This window comes from Cupressus sempervirens, chromosome 4, assembly GCF_028749045.1.
Source record: "Cupressus sempervirens isolate cs-2001-9-10 chromosome 4, ASM2874904v1, whole genome shotgun sequence".
NCBI classification, from domain to species: domain Eukaryota; kingdom Viridiplantae; phylum Streptophyta; class Pinopsida; order Cupressales; family Cupressaceae; genus Cupressus; species Cupressus sempervirens.
The window spans coordinates 173,574,907-173,582,235 of record NC_143121.1 but is presented as its reverse complement, the minus strand read 5'-3'; positions in this window follow the sequence as shown (position 1 = coordinate 173,582,235).

The following is a 7,329-nucleotide window of genomic DNA, read 5'->3' as shown; positions in this document are numbered from 1 at the left end:
TGTGCTGCGAGGCTTGCTGTTGATATGGGATTTGAGGTTGGGATTGAGGAACATAAGCTGGCTGTGGGATAAATGGATTTCTTTGTGGAGGTAAGGTATAAGATGGTTGTGAGGCTTGGGGAAAGGATCAGAGGGCTTGTGGGGTTTGACCAATATATGTGGGTTGTGCCCCCATTTGGGATGGCATCTGCAAATAATTGGTGGTTAGCTGGGGTGGTGGATTACCTCCTAGAAGTGGCATTGAAAAGTAGTTGGTAATGGAGGTAATGGATTAGTTGGTGGTGGAGGTGGTGGGAATTGAAATCTTGGGAATGGAACTGATGGAGTTTGATAGCTTTGTGGCTGGATTTGGAAGCTTGGTAGAGTGGTGGTGGGAGCTAGGGTCACTTGGGAGCTTGGTAGAAGATTGGCAGTAGCTTGTGGGTTTTGATAGCTTTGTGGAGTGAGGGTAGTAGCTTATAGATTTGTGGCTAATGGTATTGAGCTCCCAAGACCTAATGGAAATGATGGGATTGTGTTCTGGGCTGCAGTGAACAAGCTGGGGGTGATGAAAGGTTGATTACTTGGCCCCATGGGTGACATCCCTGTTGTATATTGTTGAGGTTGGCCAAAGATGCTAGCACTGATTTGGGAGATGGGTGGATTTGGAAGGCTGGGTTGGGGAGCAGCAGCAATAGTGAAGGGGGTGAACAGTGAGGTGTTTTGAGTAAAGGGGGTTTGGAGCAGAGAGGTATGAACCAAGGATGGAGTGGTGGTGGCTGGGTTGGCTTGCGGCATGGAGATTTCAACTTGGGTGGATGATGGTATGTTTGGGTCTGTTGGGTCATATGGATTGGCTGGAGGCTCTTCTTTTGGAATATATTGAGGATAATTTGGATTATAAGAGCCTATGGGTGGTGGCAGCTGCCCAAACAATGGGTGAGATGGATCTGATAATGGAGGGGGTCTTCCAAAGTCAAAGGTTCCTACATTGTCCCTTCGAAAATTAGCCATGATTGTCTCTTTGATTTTGTCTATAATGGCATTTACCAATACTGCATTTCCTGGTTGGTTCATGAAAGCTTCAATGTCAGTAGGTGATGGCATAGCTTGCTCTGGGCTGAAGGATGGATGAGTGCTCAAGGGGGGTGAGGCTGTTCGATCCAAATGATAGGGCTCCATTGTTAGTACCTCATCCTACCCATCTCGTTGGCAAACGGTTCTCTTTTGGATTTTCACTTTCTTTCGATTTGGAATCTCCCCTTTTGGGTCTTGAAGTATCTTTTCCAAGCAATCTCCTTGTTCCCTCCTCAAGGTTGCCACGATCTTCCATATCATGGTATGCTGCGAATGGGGCAATTAGAGCGTAAGGTCTTGATCAAGTCTTTCGTTTGTTTTTCTTTTCTGCTTGTGGGTTACCCAGTGTCGGTTCCGCACTACTTCCTCTGGGATTCATGTGTGATGCTGGGGCAACCCTTGCATGTTTGTTTCAAGTCAGTTTGTTAGTCCTCTGGACAATTGGTGAAAAGGCCTTGATGTTCTTGGTAATCTTGGCAATTAACCAACAGTCCTATAGCAACTCTAGTGCTCAACTGCATGGTGGTACTTCTCTTTGAAGTATCCCCCCGCTCAAAAAGCTTCAATGGAATCCCTTCCTCTCCATTATCCCCCATCCATATCCAGCATCCATCTCTCCTACCCCAGCTTGTGCAACCGTATCTCTTTGAATCAATCATCACTCTTAGCTTTAGGGATCCACAATCCTAGTCTTAGGGATCGACCAATCCAATCAATCCACCAAGCCTCATCTTTCGAGATCCACAATCCTAGTCCTAGGAATCTCCGAAACCATCTTCCGCCAATCTGACTCTTTGAAATCCTGTTGCATTAGCTTTTTAATCCCCTCATCCATCTCTCCATCCTGAATTCCTTTTATAATGCTTTGCTCCTTCATCCTCCCCCCAATCCCAAAAGTCTTAAGCTTGTTTCCTCTTGTGCCCCTGATTTCCCTTTATCATCCTCTCGTAGTGAGAGTTTGAGCTTATTCAGCCCCTTCTCTTTGCCAACCTGTGTCTTAGCTCATCTCAATTAGTTGTACTTTTCAAGAAGTCGTCGAGCCTCATTTCTCTCCCTTTCACCTTCTTGAGGGGGCATCATCTAAGTCTAGTCTCTCCTCTTCTTATCTGAGACTGGGGAAACCTCGTTGCTAAAACATCTTCCTCGTGTCATCTTCATTCGAACTTCTTTGAAATAGTGTTGTCTCAACACTATGTCAAAGAGGGGAAAAATGTAGACACCTAAATTTGATTACATCGCTTTGGTAATCCTATTTAGTTATCTCTAAAGGCATCATTAATTAAATTCCTATTTAATTAATCCTTTGCCATCCCCTAGCTAATTAATTTAATTAATTATCTATAGTCCTAATTGATAAATCAAATAACCTATTATTTATCAATTAAATCCTATTCTTCTATCTAAATCCAAAATCCCCATTTATTAAATAAACTTATTTGATAAATAAAACCATCAAATCTAATAAACCCCTAACCTATCCTAAATCCCCTTTTTAGCCTAATCCACCCCATCCACCCATACTAACTAAGCTTAGTCACTAACTCACCCACCCTCATGAATGCCATCCACTTGCAAATCTCTAACAAGCCTAATCTAATCCTAAACCCAAGCCTAATCCACCCCCTAATGTTGTCACATTCCCTAAACAAGCTTAAGACTTTCTTAAGCCAAGGAAAGTCAACAATCTCAACTCCCTCCAAAATATCCCAACCACCCAACAATGAATGCTCTTACAAAAGCCATAAAGACTCTTACAAGCTCTTACAAGCCATAATGAAGGGTCTTTATGAAGATATTATCCTTTGAGCCTCCTTTGTTGACTCATCCTTCCCCTTTCCTCCATCCACTCACCTTGTGACATGTGTCACTCCTTTATTGGTGCTAAACAAGCACAATCCATGTGCTCCCTTTTGAGTGCATCCTAGCCCTTCGTAAGCTTTCATCTTTCCTTCCATCTTAGCCCTCCATCCCTCAAGCCCTTAGCCTATAAATTGAATCCCCTCCCAATCCATTTCAATCACAATCTTGGAGCTAAAGTTATAATGCCCTTTTAAGAGCCAAAAAGCCATCAACCATACCCTTATGATGCCAAATTGAGAGCTCACAAAGCTACCAATTTGCCATTTTTCATCTCCATTGAAGCTAGTTTTTGGGAACCTTGAGCATACATCCCAATCTTTAGACCCATCTACCTAGCAAGGAGCTAAATCCCATTGGGAGAGTCCATTCATTTGGCTCACATTTCCAATTGGGGTTTCCTCTTTAGTCTCTCATTTATGTTATGGTTTATATGCTAGTTAATGCTTTTTTTTTTGAATAGATTAGTATTACTTGCTAACATATTTCTCATATACAAATATACTACTAATTTAATAGTATATTTTAGTCATAGATCAAAATCAGTGACTAAAATTGCTTAATAGTATATTTAGTAGTGTTATAAATGACTGGATATTAACTACTATTAGTCACTTGACTGATTTTAGTCACATATATACAATTTTTAGTGGTTTTTTTAGTCACATATTGTTGTTTTTGTACTAGTGTAACAGATAACTGAAAGCAATGTACATGCATGTAAAAATATAAGAAAACATGAAATAAAAGCATGCATCAACACATAACACAAAGATTTGGTAACCCAAAAACCCTCCAAGAATAAGGAGGTAAAACTGGGGTGGGGATGACACCCACAAAAATCACTGTAGCAATCAATATTCAACCACTTATGTTGGTCTACCCTATGAAAGGCCTACCCTATTAAAAGATTTACACTATGTCAATAGTGACTTGGTTAGAGGATTTACAAACACTTACATGAAGTGTCACCCTATTAAAGGATTTGCAATAGGTTGTTAAACCCACCTAATACATAGGATTTTTAATAACCTTCTCCAAAGGTTCTCCTACCTAGTTGTTAAGATAACTTATCAACATAGGATTTTAACCTCTAATACAATTGTGAAAGAGTATTAGAACATTTGACCTGATTGAATGAAATCTCAAATTGTTGGTTTCAAGTACTAGATCTACTCTTCTCATTCTAATCCTTGCTTGATCTAATCTCTATATGTGTTCCCGGTCCCTTCTGCTATTCTAATCAACTTGATATGAATTTGGTGCTCTGTTCCTCTAAGTCTTTTCCTCTTTTTATTGAAATTTTGCTATAATCTCCCCATATACTATTCTAATCCACACATGCAATGGGTTTTTGACCTCCTTTTAAAGAATGAGAAGACTTAGGGTTAGGTATGGATCTATGATCCACATTGAATCTCAAATTCCTACCCAAATCCTTGGATTTTCTTCATTGGTTGTATGCCTTCTCCATTTTTTTGATTGGTTACATGTAGATTGCATAAGGAATGTAAATGATTCATCCTTATCCTTTTTCTCCTTCAAAATCTCTCTAAGTCAGCTCCAAAATGGTTTACATCATAGTTTGTGAAAGCACAAACTCTTATGCTAATCTTGAGTTACTCGACACTCATTATATTATTGATGCTCAGCATGAACTAATTCCTGGATTGCTCAGAATCTATTACTTTCCTGGTTTTCTTGGCACTTGTTAAACACTATATTGCTTGGCACATGTATGTTTTGTATTGCTTAGCATCTAAACATTTTTTGTTTGCTCGAGACATGAACATTTCCTAGATTACTTGGCATATACTACATTTTGACTTTCTTGGCACCAACTATGGCTCAACAGCTATTGAAATTTTGTCTCAACATACATTGTGTTGACACTCAATTTTCAAGACTATTCTTTTGACCAACAAAATCTCTTGCAATCCATTAATATAACTACTAATCCCATTATTATCTTGTAGGGAATAATCTAGTTTATGAAAAATTTAATGATGAATGTTTGTGCAGATTTGGGTCGACCATATGCATATGGTATCATATTTTCATTTCATTTATAAATTAGATTTTCTTTGATCAATTTCTTCAAGTAAATTAAAATGTAGCTTCAATTTATATATGAATTTAATAGCTTTTTCTTTTCTTAAAAAGTGGAATTTACAAACTAAAGATCAAAGGATAAACTCATTGATGTCATGACAAAACTTTTTGGACCTAACATCTTTCAAAAACTTAGGCTCCTTGAGAAAGCAGGCCAAACTTTGAAGTATATTAGGTACAACTAAAGAATCCAAATGGAATGCAACCCTTATTATAAGTGCCCCCTTATATTCATATTATTGATTGGGAGAATCTTTAAAAGGATGCTATTGAGAAAAGTGCAAGACATGATGGAGAAATAGTACCATCAAAGTAAAGAAGGTATGTCATAATATTAAGAATGAAATTATGTACTAATTACTCTTAGTACTTATCTGATCTAACATGTTTCAAACTTCACATAGGTTTCCTGACACATCAAAGGCAATGGAAGAAAGAAAATAGAAGCACAAGAAGCACAAGCTTAGCTTGGGTTTATATTCAAAACTTGCTGCACAAATTGTAAGTATAAGTAAATAAAACTTTATATGCAAATATTTATAAATCGTAAAAAATTTGGTCTTGATGAAATTGATTACAAAAAAAAAATCACGATACAACTTCTAAAGAGGACAAGAAAATATCTTACAGACAAAGCTATATAGTCATACTTGAATAACTCTAAGAAATTAGTGCAAAAGGTTCTTCTATTGGATCTATCGATGAGGTAAATAAATCAATTAATTTTAATTTTAAATTGAATACTTTATTAGTTACTATATTTGATATTAAGTTCCAAAAATATAAGTCATTATATTTGTTTTAAGTAAGGAAACAATGATTATATATTTTTAAAAATCTTTTAAAGTGAATATATCTATATATATTAAAATGAATGATTAATAGTTCTCAGTCTTTGTCTTGTATTAATATGTATATATTACTCATAAATGCACTAATTATTTACATTGGATTGCATCTTGTCAATCATGATACACCATCCAAGCACCATGGAGGCATCAATTCGAATCCACATAGTAGTACTCAAGATATATATTTTATATTCAAATTTTCATTTATGAATTATTGATACAAGTAAACATTTTAAATTGAATTTGGTGTAGTAATAGAAATTTAACTATAATATGTGTTGGGATAAAGAAAACATATTGTATGCAGTTGCAAGGGTTGTAGAGGTTGTTCTTGATGAGTGTGTTGAGGTTCAAGCCATCGAGCAAGATGATGTGGTTGGACAAGGTAAAGAGTGCTATGCTTATTTTCTTTAAAGTCTCTAAAGTCTCAATTTTTTTTTAAAAAATAGCCCTTTTATTTATTATTGTAGAGGATCCATCTTTGAAAAGGATAGTGAGATCACATCCTCGAGTGATAAGAAATGTTGATGATGACATGGATATGCCTCTACAACAATATAGGGAAGGACAAAAGAAGAAATGATTCTCATTTATGTAACTTACTTGATAATGAATGATGTTTATGTCACGATGTTTTAATTATGTTTTATTGAATGTTCAAATGAATTTTATGTTTTAATGTTCATGTGAATTTTCTAATGAAACTTATGTGTTAATGATTTTTATCTTGTGATAATTTATGAATGTTATATTTTATTAATAGAATGAGTGAATTTTATATGTTAACACAAAGTTTAGATGTTAGGCAGGGGGTAGGGGGAATGAGATTCCACCTTCATGTGGTTGGACCTGATTAGTAGAGAATATTAAACTATTCTTGAAACCAAGTGAAGCTCAACATTAACCTATGATTGCATGACAAGCAACTGTGTCAATCTCTTGGTTTCAGGCAATGTAGAAGGAGGCCATAGTTAAATATGAAATCTCAATTCATATGCATAGGACAACAGGTGGAGCTTAAAAATGCAATGGGTTTGCATTTTTGTTAGAGGCATTTAATTAGGTATTTTAAGTTATAGACCATCAAAAACATTGTAACTTTGACTCTTATAGGAAAGAGTAATGTCCTTAACATGCAATCAAATCAAGACTTTCTATGCGGTGACTTGTTGAGGATATTCTCTCATCCATAGTAGATAGAGTTCTAATGTTTGTAATGGTCTATAATTTCAAAAACTTAATAGACCTAATAAAAAAATGGAAATAAGGTGCATTTTTTTAGATCCACCTATTGTCCATGCATATAGAACACATTTGCACATGCATTCTTGATTCAGAGTGGTAGAATCATATTTTGGATGTGAGGGGAAAATGATTTCACTTTTGCATGTACATAGAACCTTTTTTTGTTATATTTATCACATGTATCCATATGAATATGAATATTTTGTCA